Below are 20587 nucleotides of genomic sequence, written 5' to 3'. Positions count from 1 at the left end.
ACAAGGAATGTCCTATGTCTGTGCCCATCTCACCATATTTTCTTTTACAGTTTCAGATTCTAGTTCCCTATTTAGCAATTGTAAATTTTAGATATTTTCTTTTTGTCTTCTTTCCACCAATTTTATATCCAATTCGTTGTTTTCTTTTGTATTCCTGTATTTTTTAAGTCTTCTTTCAGTTTCCCTTTTATCTGTTCATAAGTAAACCAATTAATATGTTTCCCTTCCTTAGCTAGTTCTTCTCTTTGTTTTAATTATATATCTCCTTTAATCCCTTTTTTAGTAGATCTTCATATGTTTGCCATTTTAGATTTGGTCTTGGAATTTGTTTATAAAAAGGCTCTTGTAGAGATCCATTTGGGATTTATTATATTTTTATTTTTACCCATGTCATCAGTAATTGCTTTCCTATAGGATGTATATCAAAGTTTTATCTTTTTTTTGATGTCATATATTAAAAAGCATGCCAACCGTGTTTCATCCCGTAGCCTTCTCGGTTTTAGCAATTCTACATTGTTTAATTTTACCCATTCTTGTATCCATACAAGGTTACATGCCCATGTGTAAAGTTTTAGATCAGGTGTGCCATACAACCCCCCCCCCCTTTAGTATCTTTCATCAACAACACTTTCCCATTTGATTCTCGGTCTTCCACCTTTCCAGATAAATTGTTTCAATATCTTTAGTACAACTGTTTTACAAAATCTTCCTTACATAAAATTGGGAGGTTAGACAGTAAGAATAATATCTTCGGCAAATAGGACATCTTTATTGTGAAATCTTCCTAATATTGATGGATTGAACTTATTACTATCAGTTTATTAATTCTTTTTGTAATTGTTTCATATTTTTTTTATAATTATTATCCAACGAGATCTAAATTATATTGTAAACCATATTCCTAAATATTTGACTTTATTTACTTACTTGCATCCTGATCCAGTTTTTTCTCTCAAACAGTTTCTTTTCTTCTTCCCTCTATATTTTTGGTTAATACCAAGTTTTATCTTTGTTTATTTTTCATTTCCTGCACACTCTTCGAATTCTTTAAGTTCTTTCATTAAGTGTTCTGTTCCTGTAGCTGGGTCCTCTAGTATTGTAACCATGTCATCAGCAAAGGCTATATTCTTTTCTTGACCTTTTACTTGTTTCCTTTTTGGCTTTATTATTTCTTATATAGCATTTAGTAGTACTTCAATCACCATAATAAATATAATGGTTGACAGAGGGCCTTCTTGTCGTGTCCCTTACCTAATTCAATTCTTTGGTCTTATTCCCATTAATTATTAAATTGTGCCGTTTGATTTTTATATATTTTTTCAATATTATTGATAAATGTCTCTCCCAATGCATCTTCCTAAGATTTTGATTATAAATTTCCATTTATGTTATCAAAGGCCTTTTCGGCGTCAATAAACATTAGTGCTAATTTTTTTTCTCTTATTTCATAGTATATAATATATATCACATTAATTAAAGTTCTTATATTATTTCTTAATTGTCTTCCTGGAATAAATCCGTTTTTGGTCTGGTTTATTATTTTTTGCATGATTCCTTTCAATCTGTTAGCTAAAGCTGTTGCATAAATTTTATAATCACAGTTCAACAACGAGATCGGCCTATAGTTAGTTACCAACGTAGAGGTCTTTCCCTTCTTTAGGAATTAAAGTAATTTACAGCTTTCCCCCCAAGATCTCGGTTTTTCCTTGTTCCGGATAAATTTATTGTTTTACATAATGGATCTATCAATTCTTCTTTAAAAATTTTATAGAATCTGGCTGTATACCCATCTGGTCCTGGGGCTTTCCCTATTTCTGAGTTTGTATAGCTTGAATATACTCTTCCTGGCTGAATGGTGTGTGTAATAGTGTCCTTTGTTCTCTGTGATTATTATAAATTTCTTTTTTTTTCTAGAAATTTCTCATATTTTTGTGTCAAAATCTGGTTGTTCCGTTTCCTCATTATATAATTGCATATAGAATTCTTTAAATGCTTTTTTCATTAATTAATTATGTTTATTGGATATTCATCGTTATAGCTAATTTTCGATATAATCTTTTTTTTCTTTTCCTTTTTAATTTTATTGCATCCATCGGCTTATCTTATTTGATTTTCAAAGTGTCTTTGTCTTGTTTTCGTTAACCTCTGTTGCTAATTCTTCTGTAATACAGTTGTATGTTTTTTGTAAAAGTTTAATTTCATTTGGATTTTTTTTATTTTTTGGGTATGTGTTTAATCTTCTTCTTTTTCTTTCAATTCTTTTTTAATTAGATCTTGCTTTTTTGTTTATTCTTTTAATTTCGCTTGCCCTTTTCAGGAACATACCCCTTAATACCGCTTTACATGTATCCCAAACTATATTCATTGGTACGTCCATAGTACAGTTTTCCTTGAAGAAAAATTTTATTTCTTTTCTAATCTTTTGTTAAAAAAGATTCATCATTCAATAACTCATCTCTTAATTTCCATTCAAATTCCTTCTATGTGCTTTAATATAATAATCTTATTAGGTTGTGATCGGAAAAGATTCTAGGATCAATTTCCATTTTTTCTACTCTTACTGTTAATTCTCAGATAGCAGAAACATGTCTAATCTAGAGTATGATTTGTGCCTATCAGAGAAGAAGGTAAATCCATTGTTTGTTACCATACAATTTTGGCCATATATCTAAGATGATCATATCTCGTTTTCTTATTTGTTTTTATTTCTACTCGATTTTCTATCTCTCTGAGGTTTTAATACTCCATGAAATCTCCGTAACAATTATTTTTTTATTATTGCGATTATAGTTTTCCCCAATATTTCATTCAGTGATTGGTAAAAGGTTTCTTTCCCTTTCAAGTGGTTGCATATATGTTACTATAATTATTTTTTCTTCACCTATAGTAGCTTCTGTAATTATATTCTGCCTTCTCGCTTTATACAGAGCTTTGGCCCATATCTATTATTTACGAAAGTTGCTACAACCTCTTTTCTTTTTCTTTATGCTTGAATAAAACACATTTCCCAATTTGGATAATTTGTAAATATGACACATCTCTTATCCTTTATTTTGTTTCTCTTGCAAACATAATATCAAAATTATTTTTTTCTATATAAAAACGAAAAGTTTGCTTTCTTTTCTTTTCTGTATTATTTCACTTCAGTTCCATGAGCCAACTTTTATTGACATCATGTATTTGTATTTTTCTCTCCTTTATCTCGGGCTCTCTCTGGCCTATCCTTCCTCTTAACCGTCTTCTTCTTCTTCCTGTTCCAATTCTTCAGAAACTCTCTTGCCTTATCTATAGAGTTAATAATGTATCTCTTTGTTTAGTGTTAACATAAGTCCTCCGCTTTTTCCCATCTATAGTTTATATTTTTTTCTTTTGGAGTAGATTTGTTAGAAATCTGTACTCTTGTCTTTTTTTGAGTGTTTGGTGCTGATAATCTTTGTAAATTTTCTACAATTTTCCCTCTATAATTAATTTTTTCTTTATAATTCTTTGTTCTGTTTAATAATTCTCCTTTGTTCTCACATTTTAATAAAACTCTCATAAATGTCTCTAGGTAAATTTCTTTCCTTGCCACCTTTGAATTTATTCTGTATAATTCTTCTATTTGTGAGTCTAAGTAATCTTCTGATACCTCTATGAATGCAGCTATTAGGTGGTATGATTTTCTCAAAAAGTTTTTTCATTTGGTGTGTCTCCATCACTCTCTTAATTTAACACATTTTTCCTGTATCTATTTTCATATATTTTGTAATCTCTGTTCATTTAATTTTTGGTTGATTTCTAAGTCTTGATCCTATGTTCTAAATTTTTAGTTTTAGAAGTGATTTCAATTGTCTCTTTTTAAATTTTTTCCATTCATTATTTGTTTTATCAATCTTTTTCTGCTAATATACTGATCTCCCTGTGTAAATCGTCGTTGTATCTCCATTCTTCTCTTTTAATTCCTCTTTTATTTTCTTGAATTTTTTCTTAAATTCTCTGAGCTCCTGGAGAATTATACTATTTGTATCTTCATTTTGCTAGCTTTGTCTGGGGGTATCACTTTTAGACTCTCGCCATTGGTTCTGTCTGAGTTGTTGTCCCTATATCTAGTATTCATTGTTTATATTTCTTTTTGCATCATTATCCTCTTTTTTTTATATTAACTCCATATGTCAATGCAACTATATCTCTTTTTACTTCCTTACGGCCCCCAATGTGTGGTCTTATTTCTTTCTTATTCTAATTGAAACACAAATTCTATACCCCAATCATTTAACCTTAAAGAAGACAACCTTGCCTTCACATAATGTTTTAGATCAAAAAAGCCGAGAGGGGAAAAAGGGGGAAAAAAAAACCCAAGAAAACAAAAACTAAAAACCCTTAAAACCCGTGGACGAGACTAATTACCAAAATTGGTTTTTGCTTGAACACTGCTTGGTTGGGGAGAACAGATTCAAAAGGAACCTGTCTTGTCCTCCCCCCACCAAATAATAGCACCTCTCTGGTGCTATTGCAAGTACCTTATGCCCCTAGGACTAGGTAAGGCAGTGACAGAAAGAGTGGTATGGAGTTTATATCTCTCATACACCCGTCGCCTCACCGTTCCGGACCAAGCTAATGGCGCCCTTACTTCAAATGTTTATTATCAATTCAGAGAGATATTGTCCGCCGCCGCCTGGTGAGGGATGGTGAGTTGGGGGAGGCTTTATGGCCTTACCCCGCGCCTCTTTCCGCCGCCGCGCCTCTGAGGGCCCAGGTGTTTTGGGGCTGGCTCTGAGTCTCCCTGGCTCTCCTCCGCGACGCCGCGTGGTGGGATGGTGACTTGGGGGAGGCTTTATGGCCTCACCCGCGCCTCTTCCGCCGCCGGCCTCTGAGGGCCCGTGTTTTTTTGGGGCTGGCTCTTTGGGTCCCCCTGGCTCTCCTCCACGACGCCGACGGTCCTCTCTCTGCGCCGCCGCCAGTCAACATCCCTTTCGAGGCAGCAGCACAGTCACCGGTGCGGCTCGGGGAGTTCATGGCTACCATGGACTGCCATGGGCCTATCTCAATTAGTCTCAGGGCCCATGCATTCTGCTGGTAATACGCTTGATATGGTCTTTTTGCATGGACATGGAGATTCCGTGGGGCGGAATAACTAATATTTCCGCCCTGTCATGGGACGGACCCATTTCCTGGTTTGAGGCTAAATTCAAGGCATCTACCCAACTCCCCCTCGGGGGTGGTGGACCTACTGAATGGTCCACCCTCAAAGGCTGATGGAACCCAAAGGTTCCAAGAAGCCCTAGAGGGGTATTTGGTTGGCACTGACAGCGATTCTGTTGATGCCCGGACAAACATCTGGGATGACTGATCTCTCCAGGGCTATACACAGCATCGCTCCCAAGCGTCCTCAGGGCCTGCTTCCAAAAAACAGCCCTGGTACACGAGATGCTCCGGGCAAGGAAGCGGGTTCTGCAACGACTAGAGCAGAAATGGCGAAGACACCGAGGACTTAGCCGAAAAGGCACTCCTAGATTCTCTTTTGGAGGACTATGGAGTGGTGATAAGCGCAGCAAAGAATGTTCGTTCTTTCTGCGGAATCGCGTCCGGCAGAGCTGTTCAGGGTAGTTGAGGGGAGCTTACTCAGGCACCCTCCTCCCTGAACTCTATTCGGAACCATCCAAAGCCTGCTGTGACGAATTTAACAACTTCTTCGTGGATAAAACCTCTCGGATAAGGGCTGATCTCGACGCCATTATTTCTACACAGAATCCAGAATAGAGATCTCCAGAGCTTCGTGACTCTATGTACTGGATCAGTTGAGTCCGTGAGTACTGAGGAAGTGGACAAATTCTTAGAAGTGTTAGGAAGACAACCTGCTCTCTCGATCCCTGTCCTCTTGGCTAGCAGCTCAGGGGGGTGCGGCTGTAACTACATGTTTCAGGGAGACCTTGTGACAATTGTACATGTGCTGGTCACCTCTCGATTGGACTTCTGTAATGTGCCTTCACATGGGGCTAACCTTGGGCCAAGTTCAGAAACTTCAACTTGTACAAAATATGGCAGCCAGGTTAATTACAGGTACTCGTCGTACCGATCACATAACACGGTTTTGAAATCCCTTCACTGGCTGCCAGTTAGTTTCCGGGCAAGGTACAAGGTGTGGGTGATTACCTTCAAGCCCTACATGCTTGGTCCAGAATACTTAAGAGATCGCCTACTTCCATACTGTCCTCCCCGCACTCTAAGGTCCGCGGGGAAGAATCTACTTCAGCCAATAAAATCTAGGCTAACTTCAGTCACCCAGAGGGCCTTTCCATCGCAGCTCCGAAGCTATGAATGACCTGCGCGAAGGAATCCGTGGACATTTCTACTCTTACAGCCTTTAAGAAGGCCTTAAGACGGATCTCTTCCGGCAGGCCTTCCCTACCTAGTTTTACTCCTCATTACTGTGACTTATGTCACTCTGTCCACATTTCTTCTCTAAATTTAATGAGAAAATTAAATTAAAATTAATTAAAATAAAATCCTTGCCTCAAGAAGAAGAGCCCCTCCCTCCATGACATCATCATCAGACCTGGGGAGGAAATGAAAAAGAGAGGCCCACTCACAGGGCCTAACTGTGAATGTTCTCACTTCGCTCTCTTTAATTTTATTGTATTTTATTTATTTTTGTATTTTATTTTATTATCTTTATTTTTACTGTTGTAACCCACCTGGATTCCTTGTGATTGGGCGGGCTAAAATTATTATTATTATTATTATTATTATTATTATTATTATTATTATATTATGGTTGTCACCGGCATAATTAATTCATCTTTTAGGGACGGCGCTTTCCATCCAGCTTAAAATTGGCCATTGTAAAAACCGCTGATAAAAAAGCCCTCCCTAGACCCCCTGATTCACAATAATTATGGGCCTTATCTCTGCTGACATTCTTGGGGAAGGTGATCGAGAGGGGGTTGCCATTCAGCTTCAGTCGGTATTGGATGATACTGATTTTCTAGACCCATTTCAAACTGGTTTCGGGCAGGCTATGGAGTTGAGACTGCCTGGTTGCCTTGGTCGATGATCTCTGTCTGGCCATGGACAGGGGAAGTGGTGTCCCCTGTTAGTGCTCTTAGACATCTCAGTGGCTTTCGATACCATTGACCATAGTATCCTTTTGGAACACCGTGAGAGATTGGGAATCGGGGGCACTGCGCTCCAGTGGTTCCGTTCCTACCTCTGGGTAGATTCCAGATGGTGCAGCTGGGGGATGGTGCAGCTCCAATAAGAGGGCCTTAAATCTGGTGTCCCTCAAGGAGCCATTCTGTCTCTCCCATGCTATTTAACATTTACATGAAACCAGCGGGGAGAGATCATCCGAGAACACGGGGCGCGGTGTTACAGACGCTGGATGACACCCAAATATGTTTTCTGATGCAGTGACCAGGGATGGCATCTCCTCTAGATGCCTGTCTGGAGTCAGTAATGGGCTGGATGAGGGAAAACAGACTCAGACTGAATCCAGAGAAAACGGAAGTACTTGTGATAGGTTCCCCCCGGGTCCAGGTTTGGAGATGTCCACCTGTCCTGAACGGGGTCACGATTCCTTGGAGGACTCTGTTCGCAGTTGGGGGTGCTCTTGGACTCGTCGCTCCACCTTACATCTCAGGGGGATGCGACGGTCAGGAGTACCTGTTATCAGCTTCAGCGATGATACCCAGCTGCGACCTACCTGGGCCGGGGGGACCTTGAAACGGTGGTACACGCTCTGGTAACCTCGGTTGGATTTCTGTAATGCGCTCTACATGGGGAACCCTTGCACCAAACCCAGAAGCTTCAGTTAGTGCAGAACATGGCAGCCAGACTGGTCACTGGATGTTCCAGGTCCAGCCATATAACACCTGTTCTGCGAGATCAACACTGGCTGCCTATTCGCTTCCGGGCACAATACAAGGTGTTGGTTATAACCTATAAAGCCTAAATGGCTTGGGCCCAGGGTACTTGGAAGACCGCCCTCCCCATATAGTCCGCCCCGCACACTCAGGTCAACCGGGAAGCAATTTCTGAGGTTCCACCCTCGAAACGCTCTACAACTGCACAGAGAGGCATTTTCTATCTCAGCCCCGCAGTTATGGAATTCGCTTCCCGAGAGCTCCGCTCGACCCCCCCCCCTCGACCAATTCAGGAAGAGACTCAAAACTTTTCTCTTCAAACAAGCTGTCCACCCAGTTGTAATCGCTTTTTCTCCCCCCCTCCTTTTGCACCTGCACTTTGGCTAGTTTTTGTAAGGTTTTTAATCTGTGTTTTTAATTCCTTGTTTTAATCTCTGATTTTGTTTTATATTGTATTGTTGATATTTATCGTTTGTTGCTCTATGATGTTGTAACCCGCCTTGATCTCATGGAAAGGCGGGCTAGAAATAAACTATTTATTTATTATTTATTATTATTGCATTGCTGATGGAATTCAATTTTTTCTCTCCTGGACTTGAAATGCTTTTCTTCCAGTGCCACATGGCTATAAGGGCTGGAGCCCTGCATAGATATACCTCCAAAGACCAATACACTAACAACACCTTGAGCAAATGCAGACCTGTGACTAACACTGTCATTGTATATGTATATTTTCTTCTGTATGATTTTTTGAAAACAACTTTGCCTGATGAAGAAGCCAGCGGAGCTTTGAAAGCTTGCATTATGTATTTAGTCAAATAAAGATATCATTGTGGAGTCGAAGGCTTTTATGGCCAGCATCCATACTTTTTTGTGGATTTTTCAGGCTATGTGGCCATGTTCTAGAAGAGTTTATTCACCTGCTGCTGGCAAAAAAATCAGGAATAAACTCTTCTAGAACATGACCACATAGCCTGAAAACCCCACAAAAGCCTAAAGATATCATTGTTCATGGATTTTGGATGATATTATATTTTGCTATACAGCCAACAGGGCTTTCCCTGAGTATGTTTCTTCAGTTCTGTAAAATGCTGTTTTCATGCACCTTGGTTTAGTTTCTCCACATTTTATTTTCTATTTTGAGAAATCTCTTTCTACAAAAGCAGTTTCCATCTCCCTAAATGAATGAAAATGGTTTGTATGCAAAACAGAAAATATTTTCTGCTAATGCAAAGTATAACAGCCACTTTCAACAATGTTTTTCTCTATTTTCTAATACTTGCACAAATCTGGAGAATGATAGATAGTGCACTGATTTTGAATGAACTTTTGGCAAAGCTGATGATTTTTCATCAACTTTTGAAACTATTCAGGTCTTTGCCTGACACCAAAATTCTGTTTTTCATCAGTAATTTGTGAAGGCCATTCACCAGGATCTCTTTCCATGTAAGGAACAGTGACAGGAGTGGCATAGTCTGCTTGTATATTAGAGTCAGAAGCACTATTTCATTGGCCATGAATTTATGAGTTTGGGGCTAGTAAAGTATCCAGTGAATAGCTGATTTTGAAACAAGAATCCCTGCTGAGATAATGTTTTTATTTTTATTTTTATTTAATGTGTTTTCTTAAAAGCCTGGATGGTGTGCTTCCTGAAACAGGATATGTTGAAAATAATTGAATCTGTTTCTGCCCAAACACTGTTTCTTTATTGCTTCTCCTATATGATTACTTGTTTTTCTTTTGGTAGGTCCACTTTCCAGATGTTATAAGGATATAGTGAGAGCACTGAGTGGTAGCATCAGACAAATTTTATGAATGTGGCAGAAAAGGGGCAAAATGCATTAGGGGAAATTAGGGTAAAGGAGACAGAAAGTATCACACTATTGCTTCTTTGTCCCAAGCACACTGAAGTATGCAATAGTTTATTATTTATTCATTTATTTCATTTATATGCCATCTTTCTTCTGGAGTGGGACCCAAGGCAGCTTCCAGAAACAACAATTTAAAAATGTCTACAATAAACACTGTAGTGATTTTGATGAAGTTTGTATAACTATAAAAACTTTAAGAGTCCTATGAATCAAAAAGTTTGAATTACTGTTACAACACAGACCTACATTGCTGCTGTTGCTTTTTATTTCAGCATCTCTGTTAACATGATAGAGAAAAAGGACTTTTGGTGGATTTCACTACAGTCAGGGGCTGTGTAGTCCGCCACTAAGGGGCAGCCTGCAGCTGCCTTTATCTCCGTCAGATCAGGGTTGTGGCTACCGCATGCAGCAACCTCGATCTCTCCTTCCTGTGGTGCAAAAAGGAGCCACAAAAAGTAGGTCTTTTCATGCCCTGGAAAGGGCTCCATAGCTGCCGGTGCACAGCTTTTCCACGCTCCTTTGACTCTGCATCATGTAGACGCAGCACCAGTGGAGTGCCATGATGCTTCACACTGTGTGGTGCAGTACGCAGTTTCACACTGGCCTGGGAGCAGAGTCAGGTCATGTAGACACCACACCCCGACTTTGCCCCCAGGCTGGCCAAAAATGCCAGTTTGTATAGCCCCTTAGTCCAGAATATTGCACATGAAGAACTGTTCTATGAACTTTTTATGGCATATTTCTTGAAAAATTCATTAAATCCAATTAACTGATTAATCATAATGTTTTCCTGTTCTTTTCATGTGTATAATACCTACTCTATATGTTGTGTACCTGTCTGCTGTTGATCAGAGGTCTCCATATATTTGGGTGGGGTTGGTGGTTCATAGCGGTGTTCTATTTTCTACTCAGCCATGCATCCACACCAAGTGATTTTGAGCCAGTCACGGAATTTTCTACTATTAGAATTGCCTATGGCTGCAACCATCTTGCTGAAGCTGTCATGTCAAAAGGACACAACCAGATAAGATTTGTTTTGTGATCTCCCCATCTGATAATGAAATTCCAGGAATTAACATTCTGAAAGAAAAAAGGTTGAGAACAAGGCAGCAATGCCAATTTTGATGGGTGACTTGCTGTAATTGAGCCTCTCTCCTTATATTTGAGGCCCAGGAAAATTATACTCTATCTGGTCCATCCAAAAAGTCCTGCCTCTAATCCGAAGTAGAAATCATGCTTATTGAATTAATATAATTAGTGCACTAGTTAATTAGTGTAACAGTGGGGAGGGGGGGTGCACGCATGTTTGCAGTGAAAGCTGGTGGCTACTAAGTGAGAGGGATGGTGGCTCTACTTTGAATTTTCAAGTGAACTTTAAGGACATTTCCAAGGTGCTTAACCTATTCACAGAGCCACAGACATGGAAGCCACTAGCTCTCTCTCTACTTCTCCCTGTGTGTTTGAAATTGAAGAAGAATCAGGAATGAAATATGAAAGAAGATTATGGGTATCCTTACCTATATTCTGATACCCTCCAAATTACACTATTCCAATGTATTGAATATACAGTATAGCTAACTCAGCATATTGGCCGGAGATGCAGTTCAACTCACATTGCCTCCAAGGCTACTATCTTGGGACAGTGATTAGAAACACATTTTTGACAATGATTAAAGAGCTTACACTGGCTTATGGTCCATTTCCAAACAAAATGCAAAATGCTCAGAGCTACCTTTAATGGTGCTTACCTTTAAAGCTATACATCTTAGACCCTGAACTAATGAGGGGACTTCTTTTCTCAGATTACCCTGCTTGGTCAATCCTTCTTTGGCAGTTTTTTAAAAAAGAAGTTGGGGGCTCATCTTTCAGGTATGATTTTGCTGTGTCTTCCTGCATGGCAGAGGTTGGATTAGATATAGCATCTTCAGTGAAATGACTGGGAAAAGTATCTTTTCAAGCTTTGGTTTACAGCTTATGGAACATTCTTCCTTGGAAGATTTATCTGCTGCCAAGGTTCGTGACTTTCAAGCACTCAACACAACCCTCTTTAATATATTCTCAGTCTCTGCTATCATTGGTATTAGTGCTGTCTTTTATTATTGTCTTTATGAAAAATGAAATCCACTTATTGTGAACCATCCTGTGCATTCTAAATTGAAAGAAAGTCCTCAACACACACACACACACACACACACACACACAGAGGGCTTTTTAAAATTTCGTCTGTGAATTGTTGGAGGAAATGCAGATGGCTCAGCCACAAAAATTTGATGAGATAATTCAGACAGCCGGGCAGCCAGATCAAAAGATTTAGGATGGCTTCTGATCTAAGGCACTAATTACTTGGTACAAGAAAATATTCATATGAGAACACTTGTTGTAGCTCTTAACAAAAATAAAATAAGATTCAGGAAAAGGATTTGGTGCCAATTGGCACCAGTAAGGTCATCCCTGGTATTAGTTGGGCTGGGAGGAACCACTGAGATAAGAGACTGTGATTTGGAGAAAGTATTAATTTACTCCTGCATTTCTGATCTTTGAGGGACAATGGGCTCTGAGAAGGGAAGGGAGAGACAGGATTATCCTCAATCTTCTCCCACAAACACTAGCTCATTATAAACCTATTGCCACCATTTCCCCATCATAAGGAATTGCCATCACACTCAGAGTCCCACCATGGTGGGACTATATTCATCTAAGTATTTGTTAAAATAATACCCACTGTGGGAGCGAGTGTGGTGTAGTCATTTGAATGTTGGACTATGACTCTGGAGATCAGGGTTTGATTCCATCTTGGCAATGGAAACCCACTGTGTGACCTTGGGCAAGTCACACACTCAGTCCTAGAAAACCCTGTGATAGGATCACCTTAGGGTGCCCATAAGTCAGAAATGACTTGAAGGCATACAACAACAACAACAACAACAACTAACTGTTATTAGTTTTGTCTGAAATAATTGCTGCAGTGCATAAAATATTCTACTCAAATACCTAGGAACCTTTGAGGATGCTGGAAAAGGACTTGCCCTGCCATCACTTAAAGCAGTCATTTAATTGTCCTTAGTGGCTGGTAGTGTTCCTACAAATAGTGCTTGGAGATACTGTTTGGCCTGGCTGTCAGTCACCTGATTGATATTCTCAAAGCACTTCCTCCTAAGATTGAGTGACTGTAAGAACTTGGGTAAGTTCAGCTGTTTTCCACCAAATCCATGTCTTCAAAAGTGAACATATGAATCAGGGTGTCTCAGTCTACAAAAACTGCATGCCAAACTATTCTTAGGTGGAATGATGTCAGCTGAACTGATTTTTACTTGCAAAGGTGTGTCTTTAAAATAAGATGCCTATCTTTGTTTTCAAGAGAGTCCTTCATGGTTCATGGCCCCATGAACATGTTCAGAAAACAGTCAAGCCCTTGACTGTCATTGAAAATGTCTCAGGGATGTTATCTTTAATTGTGGCATGCTACTTCCAAGAGATTGCCAACCTAAGTGGCAATCCTTTTCAAGCCTCAGTCTTTGAATATGTGAGTGAGCAAAAGAAAGCTTGTTGAAGTTCTCCTGTCAGAGGTTATTTCATCTTGGGTGTGCATGAAATTAAGACACCCTTTTCTTATTTTCTTTCACAAGAAATCAAACATATTTCCATGTACATTTTCTCCTAAATGGACACATTTTACGTATTTTTAAATGGATTTTCCCCTCCAAACCTGTATACTCATCAAACACATATTTTGGGATTGTGTACATTAAATTGCAAGCATACAAATGTATAGGATTTCTATTGCAAACTGTAATTGAAATTGCAATTAGCTCTGGGGTGTGACCTAAATAAATTCCAGACAAAAAAGTGATTTTTACAATGATTTTTAAAACATCTGTACCACCTCAATCTACTGATCTCACTTGTTGGAGCAACATGAAAGTTTCATTGAATATGACTTTGGCCTGGAGCTTTTCTGGAGTACTGCATTGCTGGTTTGAGTCTGAACTTGTGCTGAAGGTAGAGGTGGAAAATAATTTTATTGGATTCAACAGTCTTCTTCAAAGTCACTTTTTCACACCTTTCAAGACTTTTTGAAAGAAGAACTGCACCTTTCCTTGATCATTCACAGATGTGTACACAAACCATTTAAAAATATGAATGGCTAAACTGTGTACATTTTATTAAAATGTACAAATACAGTGAAGAAAAGGAACAAACTAGGTATAACATGCAAATAAATGTGCACCTTAGGAAAATGAATTTTAAAAACTGACTCTAAAAAAATTCCAAATGTAAGAGAAACGGCCACACAAAATCTCATAATTCATTCTAAATCAAGGATGAAAGGGAAAAGCAGGTGAGAGTCAGAGAAATAGAATGACATTAGAAGTGATTTTCACATCTCCACCTGGAGCATATGCTGGTGTTTGAACCATCATCTGGTTGTTTTATCATCCTTTAAAAGAGAATGTTGTCCTTGGCCATCATGGGTGTGATCCTGCTTATTACCTCCACACTTTCCCTGAACGGCTTCTTCCAGTTTTCCCTAAGTGGGGAGAAAATCCACAAACATTTACTGTACGTGTTTAAGCGTGAACCTTAGTATGTCATGTCATAGAATACAAGATTATTTTTGAAAAATATCCATGTGTTTTTCCAATATGAGTTTAACCAAGAAGACCACCATGAGCTTGGCTTAAATCAGCTGTGGGCAGGCTGCATCTATATAGCAGACAAAAGACAAAACTGAGCCTTTATGAATTCATAATAGGGTGGAGGCTCATTGGTATAAGAACTGAGGTGCTAAAGGCATGTTCCTGTTTCTTCTTTGGAATATTGGAGGGTATGCAAATGCTTAGCTACAGAAATTTGATTTGAAAATTCAGACAGCTGGCCCAGCTGGATTGGGGATTTGAGAGATTTAGGACAGCTTCTGGTCTAAGGGGCTAATTACATGATATAAGCACACATTTGTATGAAAGCCCTTATGCTGACTTGAAAAGAAAATCAGCTTTGGGAAGAGAATTTGAAAAAGAGAGGTATAGAAGAAGGGGATGTGGATGCTTTACCATTAGGTGAAGTTTTCCTACACCAAATTTATGTCCTAGACTATATATTTTGTCCATTCTGTATAATTGTCTGCTATCATTCCCATGTGTACTTCCCATGTGTTCAGAAAAAAAATATGCATTCTGAATTCTCTAGCCTAGGGGCATGGTGCATAGTAGCAGAAACTGTGGAGGCCTACCTGCAGAAAAACAATAGATCTAAACCTGGGCTCTCTAGAGTAAGGAGGGAGCAATGAGAACAGCGGCAGAAGTAATACATCATTATAAAATATTACACACATTGAAAATAACTGTATATGAAATTCAGATAGGACCATCAATTGTCTAGTTAACTCTGTGAAGGAGTTTCTGGGTAAAGATAAAGACTATGATAAGTGGAACAGAATGAAATTGGGGCAGCCAGCAGCAGGAGGAGATGAGCTGGATAAACTGCCCAACATAAACAGATAGATGCAAGAAGTCAGACAGAATTCAAGGGGTTTAGTCACTCTGGATGCAGACAGACCCATAGAGACATTAGTAAACCCTTTTGAGGGTAGTAGGAGGAAGTAAGTACTTAAATACCATACTAATTTTATTTATTCCAAGGCAAAGGCAGGCTTTTCCTTCTGTGATTTAGAAGTTCAATTTATAGTAGACTATAAATGAGTTTGCTCCCAGAGTATTCTGTCCCAGGGCTGCTCCAAATCTCCCCTGTTATATCTGCACTCCAGAGTGACACCAGACTGCTGTTTACATATGTGTCCAGTGCTGGTGGTGGTATGAGTCTCTCCCTCTGAGGTGAAAACCAAGGAGTCCAGTGTTGACCATATGGCTGGACACCTTGTTGTTACCTCAGAGGTAGTGACTCACTGCAGCGGTAGCAGCACTGGGCAGCACAACAGGATGCATGTGTAAATTGCTGCTCAACATCACTGTGGAGTGCTCTGGATTTGTTTGAAACAACTGAAGCAAAAGGTATTTCTTTTAAATCTGGTTTAAGGGAAGGATGAGCTGGATTTGGTGCAGAACTGGCCTCAAGTCATGAAGACAGTCTACACATGAATCGGGGCTTTGGCCTTGTGTCTTGAAGATGGTGCCATGAGGGAGGAGGGGAAAGCGGTTCATTTGGCTCCTGTAGACATGCTCTATATGAGTGAAGATTAAGAACTTTTCCCTTAAACTATGGGCCTGAACAGACAGGCAAAAATAAAGTTGCTTTGGGTCACTTTGGAGGTATGCTGTTAAAATGATGTATGAGTCCTAAGAGGCCAGAAGCCATGCCAAAGCCACGCTCCAGTCCTAAAGAGTGAAGCACAGCTTTGGCACAGCTTCTAGCCTCTTAAAATGAGAGTGTCATTTAAACAGCATACCTCCAAAGTGACTGAAACCAGCTTTATTTTGGCCTCTCTGCTCAGGCCCTTTAGTACCCCTCAAGATATATTTTCAAGGAACAAACAAACAAACAAACAAACAAAAGAGGTGGAGGAGGAGGAGGAGGAGGAGGAGGCTGGCCATGCCCTGTTCATCTCCTTGAGACCTAGGCTTCCAAGTACAGAATAGTAAAAATGAAACTATTTAGTCAAAGAAAGCCAGGAAAGGTGGGGAGACAGATGTATTGGGAAAGGGACAGGAGACCTTGATAGGACAGTATGAAGTGAACTCTCACTGAAAATGATTGTTCTTAAGAGGCTTGCTTTGACAAGGAGGTTCTGTTAGGATCAAACTATCTGAGGCAATAGTGAATGAGGACTCAGAAACTCCAAGTTCAAAGGAGGAGGGGAGGTCCATGTAAAAATCCTGAGTGTAGTTTCATAGGCTTAACAAATGCTAGAGAGTGTTAATACAGTGGACCTTGTTATATGATGGGGTTTGTTTCCAAAATCCCCTGTGTATAACAAAATCTGTGTATGCTCAAGTCCCATTAAATATAATGACATAGCAAAATGATGTCCCTTATACAAAATGGAAAATCAAGGTTTGGTATTTGAAATTTATACTTTTTTTGAACATTTTCAAACTGTGGATGCTTCAATCCATGTATTAAAAAATCTGTGTATAAGATGGGCTGACTGTACTTTCATCTCTGGTGGCAGTGGCTTGGCATAAAACAGGAGTGGGGAACAGGGGAGCTATGGGTTATAAGCAGCCCATGGGACCTCACTTCATGGTCCCTAACATCCCCCAATCGTGCAAACAATCCAAAAACTATTTCAATTGGGGGAGGGGGCCCTCAACCCCCAAGTGGATTAAAACTGCAGCAGATAAAGTGGCTTCCCCCCCCCCAGCCCCCCCCCCCCACCTTCACACACCTTAGACCTTCCGGAAAAAACAAAAACAAATCAGCCAATAAAGAAAATCTCTGCTCTTATCCCCCCCATACATGTATTTTATCCAGTGCCCTTCCTACTAGGTTAGACATTGGACTTCCTTTTACAAATCCACATTGATCCCTTCCTATATATTTATAAATACATTTGTTCATTCTATTTGCCATGATAGCTGGTGAAATCTTTGCATCTTGGTTTATTAAGGATATAGGTCTATATGATCCTGGCTCAGTTAAATCTATCTACCTTTGGAGGTAAAATTACTAATGATTGATGCCATGGTACTGGTATCTTCTCCCCATTTATTATCCCATTATATACTTCTAACTATTTTGGAATTAACATCTTTTCAAACACTTTGTAATATTGTGATCCCAATCCATCCATTCCTGGAGCTTTCCCATTTTTCATTTGTTTTAATTACCTCCTCTGTCTCTACCTTCTCAATGGGTTATTCCAGTAACTCTTTATACTCTTTCTTTATTTTTACTTCCCAGTTTTCTTCCACATATCCACAGGATTTCCCCCCTGTTTGATATAATTCCTTATAAATTTTTTCTAAACTTTTTAATTTTTCTTTCATTATTCTGCATATTTTACCAGATTTATCCCTAACCATATTTATCATATTTTCCATTTTCTTCTTTTGTGTACTGTATTTCTAGCCAACATTTCTGAGTTTTTATTACTGTATTTGAAAAATTCTCTTCTTAAGTAAATCAAATTTTCTTGTACTTTGTCAGTTTCCATTTTATGCAATTCCTCTCTTTTTGCCATTAACTCTACATATATCTGTTTAGCTCTATTTCCTATATATTTATTTTCCAATACCTCTATATCAATTTCTAATTTCTTCCTCCTTTCTTCTTGTCTTTTTAAAAGATTGCATGTTTCCTTTATACATATTCCTCTTGTGATTGCCTTCATAGTATTCCTTAACAACCCCTTTGTCACCTCTTTATCATGTTTATTGCCATTCCTTTACAATTTTTTCTACAATTTCCTTATAATTCAATATCTTAGTATTTAACCTCCACCTTTTTACTTGTTCATTATCCTTCTTTACAGCAATTTCTATATTCACCAAGGTATGGTCTGTTATTTTTATATTTGCTATTTTGGTATTAAAATTTTTCTTTATCATATTTTTTGATATAAAAATGTAGTCTATTCTTGTATATGCCTTGTGTACCACAGAATAATATGCATATTTTCTTTCACCCTGCTTTACTAATCTCTATATGTCTTTCAATTCCCATGTTTAAGTTATTTTATTTAAATTTGTTATATTACTATGTCTATCCTTTACTGATGGATTGGATTTTTATTTTATCTTCTTCATCTGCATATTAAAATCACCCGTCAGGACCACATATTATTCTTGTATATTTTCCACTTTCTTTAATACTTTCTCATAAAATCCTTCCTGTTTTTCATTTGGGACATATACATTTACCAATACATATTTATCCTCCCCTAATTCCCCTTGTATTATTATATATCTTCCATCATCATCTCTTCATACATTGCTTATTACAAAGTTACCTTTTTAAAGCAATTATTATTACTACACCCCTTGATTTAGAATTTCCAAATGCTTTCTCATAATTCCTTGCCCAATTAAATTTCAATTCATTTACACCCTCCTTCCATTGATGCATCTCTTGAAAAAAAATGTCTGCTGAATCTTTCTTTAATAATGCTTCAATCCTTCTTCATTTGATCACTGAACCAAGGCTTTTGGTGTTTAAAGTTGAATTTTTCAATTTATTTGACATAATATAATTCAATTCTATTTCTAATGGCTCCAGTTTGTGCATCCCATACCCATATCTCTTCCCTATCCCTCTTTCTTTCACCCTCCCCTCCTCTCCCCATATTTATTTATTTAATTTCTACTTCACCTTTCTCCCCAAAGGGACCCAAGGCGGCTCACAATAACAGTTTTAAAAACCTATTGCAATAATATATTTTTAAAAAAACATCAGCTAAAACAATATAAAATTACAAATATTAAAACCACAATAAAATCACAATACCCATTCCATATAAAACCCATCCCATAACTACACATTAAAAGCCTCCCTGAACAGAGCCGTTTTTACCTGCTGATCAAAGGCCAGCAAGGAGGGGTACAGCCTTGCTTCTCGTGGAAGGGCATTATAGAGGGCAGGAGCAACCACTGAGAAGGCTCTCTCTTGTGTCTTCTCCACTCCCATTCACTAGGGCAATTTGCTCTAGCCCCAGCCCCCAGGGCTGTCCATGTAGGGAGGGGTGGCAAAGATATCTAAAGGACCAAACTTGCCCTCTCCCCAAGTGCTCATAAAAACAATAAACTTAGCTTTTTGTTCGTTTGTAGTAGTTCTAGCTTTCATCTATGGAACTCCAACTCCACCAACTGCTCCCAATATTTCTTCTCCTCCAATCACCCCAGCCACAACTTTTTCTTCATCTCCTTCAGATGTTTTCACACCTTCTCCAGCTGCAACTCTTCCAGATGTTTCTATAGGTCTTCCAGATGTTTTTGCTTTTTCCTTGTATATCCCCAGTTCTTTTAACAACTGTAAATTCCACAGATTAAAATCATTAAAATCATTTAAAGTATTATATAAAATCATCTTCAGGCCATGCAACTAATGCATATATGAAACATAAATGAATTTTGTGTTTAGTCGTGGGCCCCCTTTCCAAGATATATCATTATGTACTTATATGCAAATGAAAGTATTCTGAAAATCAATAAAATAAAATCTAAAACCCCAAACATTTCTAGTCCCTAGCAGTTTGGATAAGAGAGGCTCAACTTGTAACCATTTGAGCAAATGACCTTTTAATAGCCACTTGATATACAGGAATTAACAAGTAACATTTATTGCATGGAGATAAATCTTATAATTGGTTGATTACAGTAGGTAAAATCTGCTATTAAAGTTACAGCTATGGAGGTGGGTTGAAAAGTTGACAGACTTCACAATAAAGAACATTTGTAAAGTGTTTTTCACAACAGCAACCAAGAAAGGAAGCCTTAGGCTGCTATCAGGGTAGCTAATTTTTTTTACTGACAGGCTTCTGTGCTTTTAACTAACTCTGCGGGAAGCAGAACTATACCAGATGCAGCTTTTCTGGCTATGGAGATGCCATGATGGAAAAACTTTGACTGATTTAATTTCTCCTTGTCACACCAACATTGTGAAGGCATAGAATCCTTGCCAGAAAAAGCTGGTATATCTCTTCCTTCGTAATTGGATTTTCTTGAGTCCTTTAGTTTTTATATATATATATATATTAAAATCCCTTCTTTTCAACTCCTGTTTATTTTCATAGCATTTTTGTGTTCCTTCTGGGGCATGTCATATGGCAAATTGCCATCTCACCAAAGACACATTTAAAAGGCTGTAGTTTTATTTATTCATCACTGTGATAAACGGGGACAGGATTAATGAGGTCCCTGTGGTAAAACAAGAGGGGTCAATATCTGATGCCCTTAAAGCTTCATAATCTTGGTGTTATTAATA

The sequence above is a fragment of the Sceloporus undulatus genome, chromosome 1, assembly GCF_019175285.1.
Source record: "Sceloporus undulatus isolate JIND9_A2432 ecotype Alabama chromosome 1, SceUnd_v1.1, whole genome shotgun sequence".
Classification (NCBI taxonomy): Eukaryota; Metazoa; Chordata; class Lepidosauria; order Squamata; family Phrynosomatidae; genus Sceloporus; species Sceloporus undulatus.
The sequence above is the reverse complement of the archived record's forward strand: the minus strand, read 5'-3'. Positions refer to the sequence as shown.